The sequence below is a fragment of the Rattus norvegicus genome, chromosome 15 (genome assembly GCF_036323735.1).
Source record: "Rattus norvegicus strain BN/NHsdMcwi chromosome 15, GRCr8, whole genome shotgun sequence".
Classification (NCBI taxonomy): domain Eukaryota; kingdom Metazoa; phylum Chordata; class Mammalia; order Rodentia; family Muridae; genus Rattus; species Rattus norvegicus.
Window position 1 is genome coordinate 91,382,103 of NC_086033.1, and position 17,691 is coordinate 91,399,793.

The following is a 17,691-nucleotide window of genomic DNA, read 5'->3' on the forward strand; positions in this document are numbered from 1 at the left end:
ATCCTCCTCCCACCTTCCTCCCCTGACTTGTTGCTTTGTCCCACATCTCAACCAGAGCAGGCACCATGGCCTCCTCTCCTTCCAGCCCAATAAGAAGGCTGAGGCAGACACACATCTCTCCTACTTTTCTTGAAATCTTATCCCCAAGTCTCATTCCAAGCTCTGTAGTTGAAACCCTGCTATGGTCTCCCCTTTCCTGACCTCATCCCCAAAGGATCATAAAGGCATTCTCCAACTTTCCTTTCCCCACTCATCTCCCTATCCTAACCTCCAACAACAGCAGGCACTTCCTACCAACACACAGGTAGCTGGTAAGAAAAACTGCCTCACATCATCGTCATACTACCCGAAAATCCAGAGCTGAAACAAATCAAGGTACAAACCACTCACTCAGCAAAGACAAATCCAGAAATTAGCGTGACACCTTTATACATGCCAACCCAGGTGTCTAGACACCAGCACAAAAACAAACAAAACAGCTAGCTCAGAATGCCTTCCCTAGAGACCAGGTATTCTATCACAGCGGGACCTGAATATTCCAATACAGCTGATGCACAAAAAAGGCTTTAAAACAACACAAGCGAATAGAATAGAAGTGCTCATAGAGGAAATGAATAAATGTCTAAAAGAAATCTAGGAAAACAAAAACAAACAGAATAAGGCAGAAGTTCTCAATCTGTGGGTCATGACCCCTTTTGTTATCAAAAGACCCCTTCATATGTACTCCTAAGACCATCAGAAAAATACAGAATATTTAAATTATAATTCATTGCAGTAGCAAAATTACAGATTTGAAGTAGCTACAAAAATTATTTTATGGTGATGGTCACTACAACGTGAAGAATTATAGAGTCACAGAATTAGGAAGTTTGAGGACCTCTGGTTTCAGGAAATAAATAAAACCATCCAAGACCTGAAATTGGAAATAGAATCAATAAAGAAAACAGAAACTGTAGGAATTCTGGAAATGAACAATCTAGGAATTAAATCAGGAACTACAGGGGCAAGCTTCATCAACAGAACACAAGAGACACAGACAGAATTTCAGACCCTAAAGATATAACAGAAGAAATGGACATCTTGATGTTGGCTGGCCGGTCTACCCAGTGCTTTCCCGGATTAGACCACCAATCGAAGAGTGCACAGGGAGGGATCCATGGGTGCAAATACATAAGTAGAGGATGGTCTTGTCTGACACCAATAGGAAGGGAGGCCCTTGGTCCTGTGGAGGTTTGATGCCCCAGCGTAGGGGGAAGCTGGAGTGGTGGGGCAGGAGTGGGTAGGTAGGTGGGAGAGCACCCTCAAAGTGGCAAAGGGGAGGGAGGAGAGGGCAGATGGGATGGAGAGATTATAGAGGGATAAGCCGGAATGGGGATATCATGTGAAATGTAAAAAATGGAATGATTAATAAAATAAATAATTAAATGAATCTTTAAAAACTTCCAAAAATTAAAATGTTATATCTAAAAATCTTTTGAAATAAAAAATTCTAGGAAGTCAGGGACACTATTAGAAAAGAAATAGAAGGCTATAAATTTACGTTAATAAAGAACAAACATAAAATAGAAAGAAAAAAAGCAAAGTAGAACAAAATGAAAATTTCTAAGCTGATGTGGAGAATAAAAATATATGTGATGAATATGAGAGTTAAATTATATAAGGCATGTTATTTATCTACCAGTTAATTTAATTACATTAATATTAACTGAGAGACAAAGAAAAATAATGAAAAGGAAAATTAAAAATTAAAATTCACTGAACCATGTGATTCAGAAGGGTTCACATGCTCCAAATCATAGTTGATATTTGAAAATAGGTATCCTCTTGTATATATAATTTGAATGAAATATAATTTAATATGATATGATCATATAGGATATATTACAATAAAGGATTGCTATTTTATTATATTCTACAAGTGGCTAGATCAAAGAAGAGAGAAAATGTCTTTAGGGAAAGATACATAAAGAAGTTGAAAATGTATTTGTTGTTTAATCTTTCACATAACCAACAACAGAAATCAACATATTTAATACCGTATAAAATATCAGAGGATGGAATAATGAAAGAATCTTTGGATACATGGCACGTTGATTCAACATCCTTTTGAGCTTCTTTACAGAAAAAGACTCTGAGATAAAATGTCAGTTAAATGCACATAATTAAATATACATAAATTAACATATACATGCATATCATTTATATGTATCTGCTAAGAGTTTATGTCATAGTATCATGCTTATCTGACTCATAGTTCAAAATTAAATGCACAACAGCACAAAACACAACTATACCAAATACTGCACTCTATCTATCTATCAATCTATCTATCTATCTATCTATCTATCTATCTATCTATCTATTCATAAAGAACCCTAATATAACATTTTGCTCTATCATACTAAACATTGGTCAGCATCAATTCTTTAGTCTAAATCTTTTTTTTTTTTTTTTCGGAGCTGGGGACCGAACCCAGGGCCTTGCGCTTCCTAGGCAAGCACTCTACCACTGAGCTAGATCCCCAACATCAATGCTTATTAATTTATTGAACTCCCTTAGAGAACATGAGTGCATAGTAGAGAATAAACATTCACAAAGTTGTTGTAGCACAGTCAAAAAGACCTGAATTAATATGCCTTATAAACATAAAAATATAAAATAAAATGTTTTAAATTGAGAAAAAAATAAACGAAAATATTTGGCATGCTTTGTTATATAAAATGAATGAGATACTTGGAAAAATAATAAATTTGTTCTAATCAAATCTAAAAGCATTTTCTATGTTATTTGGAGAAAATCTTAGAAATACTCACACAAAGGCAAGGGTACATGAGAGAAATTAAAGGGAAGGAATTGAAGGCAAGAAAGGATAAAATAGAAAAATATGTGCAATAAATTCGAGAAAGGAAATCATATTCTAGCATGAATGTCTAAATAACTTTGAGTGTATTGTCAAGTATAACCTTTATGTCATAAAACAGGTAAAACTGAATAGCCTATGCACAGTAATGTCTACCTCTAGAGAATAATCAATTAAATATTCTAAGGTGGTAATACTTTTACTTTTGTATTTTAATAATTAAGAATATATTCTGGTTCTATCGCCAGAACATTACATTTTCCTGATCTGTATAAAAGAATGGGTGCCAAAAGTACTGATTGTCTGTATGTTTACAATAGTGATGTCCTCTCTTTCTCTCCCTGCTCCTCTGTTCTGGGTGTGCATGTGCTTGAATGTGCTTCAATGTGCAGAGCCAGTAAGTAACTTGACATAGAATTATTTTTACTGTTTCACTGATCACAATTTTATAATGACAAATTCTTAGGAGATTTATCAAGTTTTCTTAGGGTTTAGGGTTACAAAACTCAATTACAATTACTACAATTATGGGTTACAAGCTATATATTACAGGTTTATTATTAGCTTATGTTTATTGAGCTTAAAGATGTAAGGCCTAGAACTCAATATCCAATTAGTACATACTGAAAAATAAAATATGTTTTAACTGTGGCTAAAAAGGCCTGTTAAACACCATTTTGAACTTTAAAATTTTTTTAATTTATTTTAATTAAATATAAATTTCAATTTAGTTTAACTTTAGCTCCTATGTCCTATGTTGTTCTTTATATTTTTACTTTTATTTTATATTCTCTCTTAATTTTAAGGAGGTCTTATCTCATTTTGTATTTTAGTATTGGGCTTAAGAGGTGATTCAGTGATCAAGGTTAATGGTTTTCTTAGGTGACCAGGCTTAATTCCTGTTACACATAAGGAAATTCACAACCATCTGCAGCTTCGGTTCCTGAAAATCTAATACCTTCCTGTAGCATCCACAGCTCCAGGCTAACCTATGGTGCATAAAAATATAATCAAAGGATTCTTGCAAACAATTTGAAAAATAATATTTTATTATTATAGTTTTATAGTGTTTTATATCCATTCTTTTACATTTGGGAATTTTTGCTATCAACTTATTTTCATTTAGAATTTTATACACGAATATAATTTCCTCATATTCCCATTATTTAAGGCTATAAATTCAAAATGTTATGCATATACACATATGTGTGTATATACATATTTGTATACACAAATTGCATTGATTTGCAGTATGCAAGTATTTGCATGCCTCATCGTGAGTGTAGAGTTTATATGACAAATTGTCAGGATTGTGTTCACTTTACCATTTTGGTCTCAGGGAAGACCATATTCAGCAATTTTACAGGTTCTAAATTAATAATCCTTTGGGAGTAAATATCTGCTTGCCATTATATGGAAGTAAATAGACTTGCAGTACAATCCTGGTTAAAATGTAGGCTCTGTAGTAAAAATTTTAGCTCTATGTACTTTTGAGTTTGTTGATGAAATAATTTGTTTTGAATACAAAGTGGTTACTTACACCTCACACGCATAGTGCAGACTTAACTTAGTGCCAAAACATTTTCAAGGAAAAAGAGCAATGGGTTAAGCTACTAATATATATGTCTCTGAGAGAATAGTAATGAAAAATAAATCAAATAAACACTGTCACGACAATTGAGAAGATGCTGATCACACACAAACTTTAGCCGTCACAGAATAAGATATTATGCTAAATTAAAATAAAGTCAATAAGAGACTGTTTCACATGAATTTTAATAGATACTGACTCATATGAAAACTTTGGAAAAGTAATTCTAAAGCTTTATTCAGGGAATGGGAGGTTGCATTTAAATTCAGTCAGTTCAATATGATCATTTTGAAAATGATTGATAATATAGACCCTAGAATGTTAATATCTATATGATTTAAGATGACTTTCCTAACTATAAGAAATTATACTGCCCCTTTAAATATATGTTATATTAGATATCAGCTTTTTGTAGTTATATACAATGGAATAGGATTTGATTCATTTACTTTTTTTTTTGAAAATAATGATTTTAACATCTGAAAAAATATATATACATATGAATTTATTTGGCCTCAGCAAATTAAGACTTAGCATTTTAAAAAGCAGCCCATCTCTAGTCTAACATATTAACTTGATGTTAGTATAACATGGTCGACTTTGTAAACTGTTTGTAGACAGGGTCTTACTGTGAACACTGGTCTCACATAAAACTCACTCTGTAGGCCACTGTGTCCTTCAATTCAGAGAGAACCACTTACCTCTGTACCTAAAGTGCTGATATTAAAAGTGCATACTACCACAAATAGGAACAAAATTTCTTAAGTATTGCCCTCCAGAGTCAAAGCCAAAAAAAGATCACATCACTCTGTAATAGTATACACATAATTATATATATATATATATATATATATATATATATATATATATATGTGTGTGTGTGTGTATATATATATATATATTAAATCGAAATTTTGCTGGACTTATTTTCCTAGCTAGAATTTTATAAGTCCTGTTCTTGAATTAAATTTAATTTCAATAATTGACAATTAAATATAATTATGGATTAATGAATGGTGGGTATGAATTTGGATGAATTGCACATTGTATTAAGTTGGACATGATTTTGTAAATGGCTATCAATCCAGTGTTGTGAGGAAAGAAATAAGATGTTTAGAACTGATGGGTACTAGACTCCTATAAAACAGAGTTCTAGGTTGAGTAAAGGAGACACTGTCACAAGTAATAAAGCAGAAAGGGATAAAGATATCTCACACTGTTCTCTGACCTGTACACACCCGAGATGCCAACATCTGCACACACATCTGTGCATATTTCACCGTATTCTGGCACACATACACATACAGAATATAGTAGTGACAATATTACATAAATTGTTCCCGCCTTTTAAACGAGATATGTAGAGGAAGTGTAATACAGTAACATGACTGTTCTAACAAGGGATCATTTTGAAAGACATACCACAAACCTTAAATCCCTCTGACTAAAATACAGACAGCCTCATAGTATGCATGTATGCTCTCTCTGGCTGGAATACCAACACTCTTTAAGTACAAACCTCTAATCCCACGTAACTTTATATGTATTGTGGTCTTTAAGAGTATATATTTGCATTGTTTACACACATGTGCCTGCAGAAGTCAGAAGAGGGTGTCTGTCGTACACGAATTGAAATCCACCAACATGGCTTCTTTGGAAAGGAATGGAATCTGAAGAACTTCTAGATCTCCAGTATCCAGCTAGAACGCAGACACACCCTGGATTGTTGTATGATTTGAAGGAAATACAGACAACCCTCAGTATACACCTTTAGTCCCAAATAATGAAGGTAAGATTAGTCTGTAAGCGGAAGCAGCCATGTTTTAAAGTGTTGTCTAATCGAGGGGCAGACAAGTGATAAATCAGAGAAAGAAGTGCAGGGTGAGTCAGGATCAACCAGTCCAGTCAGTGAGAGTTACTGCAGTCCAGTTGAGTTCAGCTGAACTCACTTCTGAGGCAGTTTTTACCACGGCAGTTTTACTGAGACAGGTGCAGAGAGTTCAAGCTTGATACAGGTGAAGAAAATACAAACTATAGAATAAGAAGGAGCCAGAAGATTTGAACAAATCGCCAGAGTTTGTATGAGGCCAAGCAGAGCAATTCAGTGAATCAGTCAGCTTGGTGAGGAGTTTGAGTTAGAACAGATGAGTTGAACCAGCTAGCCAAAGTTCAGGAAGTATAAGGTATGTGCTTATGCAGCAGTAAGCCTCCAACAGAGGCTTTGCAAATAAAAGTTACTTTTACAGAGGTATTTACATATTGTAGTTAACATGACGTTTGGGACTTAATTTCTGAGACAATCACTGGTAACCAATTTCTAATGGTTCATAGTAGGATGGGTTGCTAATGATACAGATGACTGTGTTGACTTTGTAGGAAATTTTACATGTAAGAAACTAAGAAGAGTATATGAAAACTTCTCAAATTTTAAGTACACATAATTTGTTGAAGAAAAGTTTCAAAATTATAACTCTGTCAAAAAAAAAATTCCAGCCCCATAACAGGTGAATTTTCACACAATCACACCATCACAAAGTAGCAAGGTCAGCCCACCATTGACTTCACATTGAAATCCTGCTAAGGAAGTGAGAAGTTGTTAGAGAAATCAGAGGGGTAATAGAATGGTAGAGAAAGGAAAGAGAAAAAAGGATAGGAAAGGTGTAGAAAGGGTCAAAATCTTGAAAGGAAAATATATCTAAAGGGTAAGAGGAAGAAGAGAGACAGGATGTGGAAGAGTCATATCATGGCATTTATAAAATAGTTTTTGTTCCCCATTCCAAGAAGAAACAACCTCACAGGAAATCCCCTTATATCTTGGCTTCTAAAATGTTCTCATGCCCTTCTGGAGTTGTCTTCTAAACATAGTCCTTAAGAAAGGCCTTCAGAACTCTGGCTTTCAGTTATAGTTTTCCATAATAGCTTCCATTTCACAGAGAAGTTTCCGCGATGAGGATTGAGGACTATACTCAGCTGTGGCTATAAGGGTAAATATTAAGAATGTATTTATGAATTATGCTGGTATAAAGAAATGGCACTTACAGCTTCTGCTTTAAAACCCATCACTTCACTAGCACTCAGTCGTTAGCTAATTTTCCAGTAACAGATGCCATCTTCCTTTTGTTTAGCAGGTTTTAAGTTCTCTTAAAGAGCTGTTGGTTGACACCGAGGCTGGCACTTGACTACTGCATTCTTATCATGCTGTTCATTAGGTGTTCAGTCATAAAATTTAAAAATTTATTTTCATTTTATGTGTATGTGTGTCCATTGACAGGGTACATTTGCGTACATGTGCCTGCAAAAACTGAAAAAGAGTTGTCTATTGTAGAGAAATTTTAATCCACCTATGTGGCTGCTCTGGCAAGTGATAAGAACAAAAGACCTTCTAGGTCTGTAGTGTCCAACTGGAATGCAGGCATGACCCAGAGGACAGTATAGTCTAGCTGTAATACAGACACACCCTCAGTACACGCCTTTAATCCCAAACAGTGAAGGTGACTTTAGGTTGTCAAAGAAAGCAGCCATGTTTGAAAGTGACAGCTAGTTAAGGTGCAAAGGAATGAATCAGAAAAGGCTTTGACAGAATGAGTCATAGATAGGATATGCCCAGTTTTCAGGAGAACAGCACAGGAAAGACAGGTTATTATGAGCAGCAAGAGAGAGAAATTACATGTGTAATATGTGGTACGTGGCTGGTCTGTAGTGTGTGGTAGGAGGCTTACTGGGACAGTTTTACAGAAAGATCAAGCTAGACACAGGTGAGAACAAACTAAACCAGAGAATGAGAGTGACCATATTAGAACATATTGACAGTCTTGGGACATAGTCATGCTTTGGAAAGTCCAAACATTTAATATCTGTCTCACATAGGGGAAGTGTATTCTACAAGTTAGTATTGATTATTTAAAATGTTTAAGATCTTGTATTTTAACAGTATTGCAGACTGGTAGTTTATTTTTTGAATTTTCACTGGTTCCTTGCATTTATTCCTTGGTAACTGGAAAAGCCAGTAGAGATGGTCAGCTTTTCACAATTTCATTAAGAAGTGGTGCTGTAAATACTGCTGGCTGTCTTAATTTAACTTAACTGCTGTCTTGTTTCTTAATTTCATTAGGTACTGTTAGTTCACAATTAGGCATATTTTGTTCTCTCATATTTTTTCCCATCTCTCAAGACTTTGTATTATTGTAGTTGATTTTTATTGTTGAACTGCTATGTCATTTTTCGGAATACAACAATTTTTGTTGTAGAGTTATTTTTAAAACCACTTTTTCTTGATTGAAGTAGAGTTATTACTTCATCCTTTTGAATATATATTCAGATTTATCTATCTATATCTATATTTATCTATCTATATATATCTTTCTATCATATATATATATATATATATATATATATATATATATATATATGAACTTGATTCATAGGAGCTTCTCTTGGCCTCTCACTGAATTGCTCTGCTTGGTCCCAAACTAATTCTGGCAATCTGTTCTAATATTCTTACTCTTTCTCATTCTCTGGGTCATTCTTCATCTGGAATCTGTTTCTGTAAAACAACTCCACTAAAACTGCTTCTTCTCTCTTTCTCTCTCTGTCTCTCTCTCTATCTGTGTGTGGGTATGTGTGTGTTGCTCTTTTAAGTTGCCTCTCTTCCTTGTATGTTCTCATAAGAGTTGGGCATATCCTATCACTGACTAATTCTGTCAGATCTTCTTCTGGTTCATCACTTTGTCTATCCTTCAATTGAATGTCACTTTCAAACATGGCTGCTTCCTTCTAGATACTAACCTTATTCATATTGCTTAGGATTAAAAGTGTGTAGTAAGAGCATGTCTGCATTCCAGCCAAATCATACAGTAATCCAAGGCATATCTGAATTCCAGTCAGACCCTATACACCTAGAATATCCTAGGATGTGATCCCTTGTCAGCGTAGTAATGTTGTTGAATCAAAATTTCTCTATAATTGATTGTAGCTATTTCAGTATTTCTCCCTTATCCACCTATAGAATTAAATATAAGTGTACAAATACACAAATACAAATATGGCCCAACATCAGGAAATGCTAGGTCAGTGAGGAGGGAGTGGGTAGGATGGTAGGTGGGGGAGCTCCCTCATAGAAGTAGGGGACATGGGGATGGAAGAGGGGATTTGCAGAGGGGAAACCAAGAAGGGAGATAGCATTTAAAGTGTGTTTGGCTTATATAAATCACATATTCAGAAAATTTTCATCACTGATGGCTGACTTTTCTGGCAGGAAAATATATATGTGTATATATTTTAATTTAGAGTAGTTTAACTCACAACAAACAGTAACTTATACCCAAACACAAGATTGTAAGAAAATGAATTTTATCAGCCAAATTCATCAGAAGGATGGAAACTAAAATAGACAAGCCAGTAATCAAGCAAAATGCAAGCAAAAAACATACAAATACATTAAAGCAGAGATCTACAGAATATAGATTAGTTATTATTATAGATAATATTAAATTAACATTTTGTAGTTTTAAAATGAATAGTTGTAAATAAAAACTACCTCACTATTTTGGAAAGATATTTGGTCAGTATCTAGTATACAATAAAATTGTTGCCATTTGACATAATAATAAATTCTTTAACTTAAAATTACAGATTTGTCAAGATATAAAAACAAAATTGTAGATTTATTTTTTAAGATAAAAACATAATATATATATACATATATATATGGGTATACATATACATATGTCATTGAAAGCATGCATTTTTAAAGGAGCCAACTTTTTCTATTCCATATGTATTATACGAAAGGGTTTACATTTAATTTTTAAGGCCACAATTGAAGAAAAAAAATATAATTTAAAATGTGTCTTGACTCATCTCTTCTTGATTCCTGACAGTTCATAGTTAACAAAAGTATATGACATAAAATTTAATAAATTTCTTTGTCATTGTTCCAAGAGTCTGGAACTTTGTTCTTGTAATTATTTCAATGACTTGAAGAATAGCATTAAGGGAAAAATTGAAACATTCATTTATATTCCAAATGCACTGAGCCAAAGTAATTCCTTTTTTTGGCTTACATTTACTTGTATAATGAGATAAAATCTAAAAATCTAATATGTGTAGAAGTGAAATACAGTGCTTATAATATACATGCACATGTATATGTATATGCCACCTGCATATATTTATATTTAAAATAAAGCATCTGTAAATATTTATATATCTACTCTAACACATGAAAATTATAACACTTGATGCTCAGCTAACTGCAATAGAAAAATTTTTGCATTTGTCTTCAATATCAGTATCATGATTAACAATTACAAGTATAATTAGGAAAAATATTAAACCTTGTATTCAAATTTCTTCTCTATTTCAGTCAATGTATGGATCAGCACATTTCGTTTTATATTATTGTTACAATACACATTTTAGAGGTAATGGGTATGAAGTTTCATTTGTTGCCTGGAAGCTATATACAAATTGTAGCTGCTGGAAAATGACAATGAGTTTTGTTCATTGGAATGACACTAAGTATATCACAAACCTTCCATTGAGACCCCATGTTCAGTAGTATTTGGTCATGACAAAGAGAACTCCGCATGTGGGTGCCTTTGTTTTGTATTTTGTCCTTTAATTTATATTGGTTGAAGAAAGAGAAAGAACACAATAGACTGGAGTGAGTGGGGAAGATGTGGAAGGACTAGAGGGAACAAACGGGAATGTATGAAAAATTATATTGCTTAAAATTCTCAATGAAAAATTTTGTTATTAAAATTTCAAAGCTTCAAATCTTATTGGTGATTATATTTATTTATGTTTCAAATGTTATACACCTTCCCGATTTTTCTTCCACAACCCCCTCCACTTCCCCCTGTTTCTATGATGGAACTCCCCCCAACCAACCACCCACTCCTGCCTCACCTGCCTAGCGTATTGGAGCATCAAATATCCACAGGACCAAGGGCTTCCCCTCCCATTTTTGCCAGACAATGCCATCCTCTACTACATATGCAGCTAGAGCCATGAGTCCCTCCATGTCTACTCTTTGGATGGTGCTTTAGTCCCTGGGAGCTTGGGGAGGGGTCGGTCTGTTTAGTTGATATTGTTGTTCTTCCTGGGGGTTTACAATCACATTCAGCTCCTTCAGTCCTTCCCCTATCTCCTCCATCGGAGTCCTCTTGCTCAGTCAGATGGTAGGCTCCACGCATCCACTTCCGTATTGGTCAGACTCTGGCAGAGTCTCTCGAGGGAAAGCTATACCATGCTTCTGTCAGCAAGTGCTTCTTTACATCAGCAATAGTGTCTGGGTTTGCTGTCTGCCTATGGAATGGATCCCTAGATGGGGCTGTCTCTAACTGACCTTTCCTTTAGTCTTTGCTATACTTTTTGTTCCTGAATTTCCTTTAGGAGGAGCAATTCTGGGTTAGTTAATATTTTTAACATGGGTCGGTGGCCCAATCCCTCAACCGAGGGTTGTGTGTTACCTCAATTTCTTTTGACACTAAGTAGCAATAATACACACAGAAAATAATAAAACAATAACGCTTGAACAACTTTACATAGATGGTCCAGTAGGATGCTAGGTATGAAGCCAAGGTGCATGGAATATGGACAAATGATTTACAGAGACTGGAAGCCAAAAGATAGCTCTATTTATCATATTTGCTTTAAGGCAAGTAACAATGTTCATTTAAAAAATATAGTATCCATTCCCATAATGTTACAAAATACAAAATTACTTCTTATGAACATAAGAAGTTACTCTTCTTAAATAAATTGTGTGTGTGTGTGTGTGTGTGTGTGTGTGTGTGTGTGTGTGTTCATGTTTGTGTTCAGAAAGTACTCACTCTTGGACTAATAAGTTTTAAAATAATAGTTAAACAAAGTATTGAGAATGGGTTGAAAAAATGTTTAGCCCTGAGTGCTTCCTTGTAGGTAAATAATCTGAATGGCAGTGATACTGTCAAATCTCCAATCTCTAGATGATTTGTACAACAACAAAAAACTAGAACATGCATTTAATTAAATTTTTTTTTCTCTCAGATTTCACACCTTCAGAATAGCACTGCTGGTAGTGTGAAGGAATCAGCCTATGTCCTATCAAGCAGTATATTGGGAAAGAGCCCTTCCTTTCCCTAGGGAGTTTATTGTTCCAAAAGGTAGAGGCAAATAAATATCATGTTAGGATGTTAAAGGCTTAATTGTAGATATCAAGAATAAAAGAAATTATTTTAACTGGGACAAAGGCATAGTTTTATATGAAGCATTGCTTTTTTAGTGGATAGCTCTTAAAACTATTTGAGCAAAAGAGTTTCCACAATTATTCTATAGATATAGAATAGGTAATAACTATTCTGAAACTTATGAGTAACTACCAAATTGACTCCCAGAGTAGTTGTACAAGTTCGTACTCCCATCAGTAATGGGAAAGTATTCCCCCTGCTCCATACCCTCACCAGCGTGTGCTGTCACTTGATTTTTTTATCTTAACCATTCTGATGGGTGTAAAGTGCAATCTTAGAAAAATTTTGATTCGTATTTCTTGATGACTAAGGATGTTGACAATTTCTTTAAGTGATTCTCAGTCATTAGAAATTCCTGGGTTGAGAATATTCTGTTTAGCTTTTTAGCCCATTTTTAAATTTGAGTTATTTGGTTTGTTGGTGTAGAGGATCAGGAATGCCAATCCACTCGGAAAACCTTTGGTTCAAAACTTGTCTTACAAGAAGTGCATGGACAAAGATAGAGAAGAGACGGAGGGAATAGGCTACAAATAACTGACCCAACTTGAGACCTATCTCATGGACAAGAAACATTCCCCAACACTATCAATCACTCAGTGTTGTACTTACAGATAGAAGCATAGAATAGCTGCTCTTCTGAGAGCCTCCACCAAACAACTGACCTGAAACAGATTCAGAGACCTACAGACAAACATGGAATGCAGGGAGTCTTGTAGAAGAGATGGGGGAAGGACCGAGGGACTGGTAGGGGACAGGAACTCTAGAAAAAGATCAACAGAGTCAACTAACTTGGAATCGTGGGGGCTCTCAGAGACTGAAATATGAACCAACGAACAAGGAGATGTACTTAGGCCCACTATACATATGTTGTAGAAATGCAGCTTGTTCTTCTAGTAGGTCCTCTAACAACTCTATTGGGGGTGGTTTCTTTACTCTGATGCCCATATGAATCCAGAACCCTGAACTGGGCTGCCTTGCCTTATCTGGCCTCAGTTGGAGAGTATGTAATTTGATATTCCAGGGTGGATTGCTACCCCGTTGGGGTGTTCCCCTTCTCAGAGAAGAATGGGGGGCTGCAAGAGAGACTATATGAGCAGGTAGTGATCCAGATGTAAAGTGAATAAATAAACTAATTGGAAAAAATAAAAGGCATTAGAAATGAAAGTAAATGATATCAATGTTATGTTTACACACATTGGAATGCAGGACTAGAACCTGAGGGGTGTGTGTGTGTGTGTGTGTGTGTGTGTGTGTGTGTGTGTGTGTGTCTGTGTGTGTGTGTGTGTGTCTGTGTGTGTGTGTATGAAGGAAAAGTTTTACATTGTTGACAAATCTGTTTGTATGGTTAGTTTCTAAGGCCATAAGTCAACTGGTTTTATATACATCAAAGAATTGCAAATTTTTTAAATATAAAAAATGGTTTGAAATGGTTGAATATTTTAAGTTGAAAAATACCATCTTTAAAATAACTTAATAATTTGCCCAATATGCATCAGAAGTAAAATTTGCACAAAAATATACACAAAATTGTAAAGACACCTTTTATTTCCAGTGGGATTGTAGTCTCAGAGGCTTACATTTTTTATTTTTTTTCTGAACTTTGGCTAGTTGCTTCAACTTAGCTGTTCTGTAACAAAATGCTATACAATCTGATTGATTTAAGCTGGCTTCTCTTGGCTTCTTAGTCAAATGCTCTTCTTGTCTTCAGTCTAATTCTAGCACTATGTACTAAACTTTTGGTTCCTTATGCTCTGGCTCATTCTGTCTTTGCTTGGAACCTGTCTCTGTCTCTGTAAAATGGCCCTGGTTAAATTGTCTCCTCTCTGCCTCTATCTCTCTTTCTGTCTCTCTCTCTCTCTCTCTCTCTCTGACTGTCTGTCTATCTCTGTCTCTTTCTTTGGGTACGTGTGCATGTGTGTGTGTGTGAGTGTGCATGTGTGTGCATGTGTGTGTGTGTGTCTGCGTGCATGCATGCAAGTGTGCACGAGCTCTTTATCTGCCTCTCTTTTTTGTCTGTTCTCATAAGAGTTATGCATACTCTGACTCATTCTGTCAAATCTTTCTCTGATTCATTACTTTGATTACCCCTCAATTAGATGTCATTTTCAAACATGGGTGCTTCCTTCTACAAGCTAACTTTTCTATCAGTGTTTGGGATTAAAGTTGTGTACTAATGGTATGTCTGTATTCTAGCTAGAGGAATTAAGTTTTATCATTCTGCCAGAAACTCATAGACTTAGAAGATCTTTGGATATCATCCCTTGTCAGAGTAGCCATGTCACTAGATTAAACTTCTTTTATCCAAAACACTATAAATAGATTTGGTCTTGTTTCTTGTAAATTTTATTTTGAATTAGTTCTCTGAGAATTTCATACATTATTTTTTATCAAAATCTGACAAGATTCTCCAGTCTCCTCAACTTTATCTTGTAAAAGTTCCCTTGCTTATCATGTCAACTTTTTATCTTCTTTTAAAAAGTAAGGAAAACACCAAGTCCAATTTTTACTGTCCCCATATTCTTGTGTGTGTGGCCAATCCATGAAGCAGGTTGAACAACCTCACTCTAAAACTGTTTCTTTCTTTTACATCAAACATTAACTACCAATCATGCTCTAGATTTCATTCCCATCTCTCATCACCATGTTATGATTCAGTCACATGTAAGATTATGAAAGTATAGTTCTTGTTGTTATACAACCATGTTGAGTATATTTTGCTTGCAAAATGCCCTTTTCTTGTAATCACCTCTCACCTAACTCTGGTACTTACAATCTTTATACCCACTCTTTTTCAATAATTCCTGACCCTTGAAAAGAGGGTAATAATATCAGTATCTCCTGAGAACTGGCATGCTAAAGAAAATATTGACAAAAATTTGAGTTATCATTAATATAAAATTATTAATAGGAAGAAGCTAATAGAGACTCAACATGGTCCATAGTCTAAGACTTGGAAATTCACAGACTATATGATTCAACAACAGAGAAATGGGCAGAAAAGCAGCTTAGAATGTATAGGGTACCTTTGAACATTCTTAGTTTGAAACAAAGGTATGCATAAGTAGTTTAATGTATAGCCTAGTTAACAACTAACACACACACACACACACACACACACACACACACACACACTTACCATAGAGGAGGATAGATAGATAGATAATAGATACATAGATATGTAAATACATAGATATGTAGGTACAATGATACATAGATGATAGTCACATAGATACATAGATATATAGAGTATTTTTTCAATAAACTTATTTTGAGTCATTAGTAATCAGTTGCATAAATATCCTAAGAAACCACTTGTAAATTCGGAGCTATTTTCATGAGGCAATCTTCCTCTCTGTTATCTACTAGAACTCACTTTATAATTAGGAAAAGTTGAAACTGATCTATGTTCAAGGGTGAGAATAAATGAGCTTGTTCAAGAAAATAATCAAATTTAGCATTATAATTTTCTGTGTCTGAAAATATAAAATGTAAATATTTGTGTTATATTTCTTTATCGTGAGTTTGTTATATAGTACATAATACATTCCTCCTTAGTGTGTATGTGTGTCTGTATGTGTGTGTGTTTGTGTGTGTGTGTGTGTATTTTTGTATATTATCTGTGATCATAACACAGTACGTAATCTATACTTAGATCACCCCTGGAACTCTGAAAGAAATGTCCTGGAATATCCATGACAAGCATATAATTTCAGAGTTTGAAGAAGTCTTTTTTCAGAACACTGTCAAAAAGTGACCCACTGTCTACAACATCTTGCAGAACTGTGAAAGAGTCTCCAGGAAAAAACGAAAAACTTTTTACACCTTGCTCTCTGCATTGCTCTTTGGCCTTACTAACCTCCTGTGTTAAACACGTAGTTCATATGATAGGTTCATTCTTTTTAGATAGTAAAACAGAAGTATAGATCCTATTCTGGTTGATGTACCTTGAATCAGGATATGGCCTTTTGCCTAGCTTCCATGCTTTCCCAGATAAAAGATATGTTAGACAATTGTGCATCAATTAGTGTTTCTTACGAAAATTTTGTAAAAGGTTGCTCTATTAATATTTAGTATATCATTAATGAAGTTTATTTACATAATTTCTGAAGACAAACAACCTTTGTTGCTTTTTTTTTGTTTTATTTGTGTATAAAAGTGCGATGAAATTGAAGTAAGGTTGTCTACAGTATTAGACTATTGTCTGCCCTGTTCTTCCAGAACATGAGATTCCATGTAAAGTACACAATATCTGGATAAGCCAGCTGCAAATGCAGCAGTCTTTCACATGCATACAAATGGAACATAAGGATGTTGAAGATTATTTTAAGCGCTTCTTGGCCACTCAATCTTCCTCAGTTGAGAATTTTTTTTCTTTTCTTTCCTTTTTTTTTACACTCTAGATTTTATTCCCCTCCTCTTCCACCCTCCGACTGCTTCACATCCCATCACTCCTCACTGCCTCCCACCCTCTACTCCCCTGTCTCCAGGAGGATGTCCCCACCCCATGCCATCCCACCAGACCTCTATATATCCTTGACTGAAACCAGACCCAGCAGTCCTCTGTAGCATATGTGTTGGGGGCCTTGTATTCGCTGGTGTATGCTCTCTGGATGCTGATCCAATATCTGAGAGATCTTGAGGGTCCAGGTTAAATTGAGACTGCTGGTCCTGTGACAGGGGGTCCCTCCTCCTCAGCTTCTTGCAGATTTTCCCTAATTCACCTTTGTTTAGGACTGTACCCCATGTTTTAATGGGGAAGGGGAGTTAAATTTTGTCAAATGCTTTCTCAGCATCTAATGAGATGACCATGTGGTTTTTCTTTTAGCTTATTTATATAATGGATTACATCTATGGATTTCCTTATATTGAACCATCTCTACATCCCTGGGATAAAGCTTACTTGATTGTGGTGAATGAACATTTTCATGTGTTCTTAGATAGGGTTTGCTAGAATCTTATCGAATATTTTTGCACCAATTTTCATAAGGAAAATTGTTCTGAAGTTATCT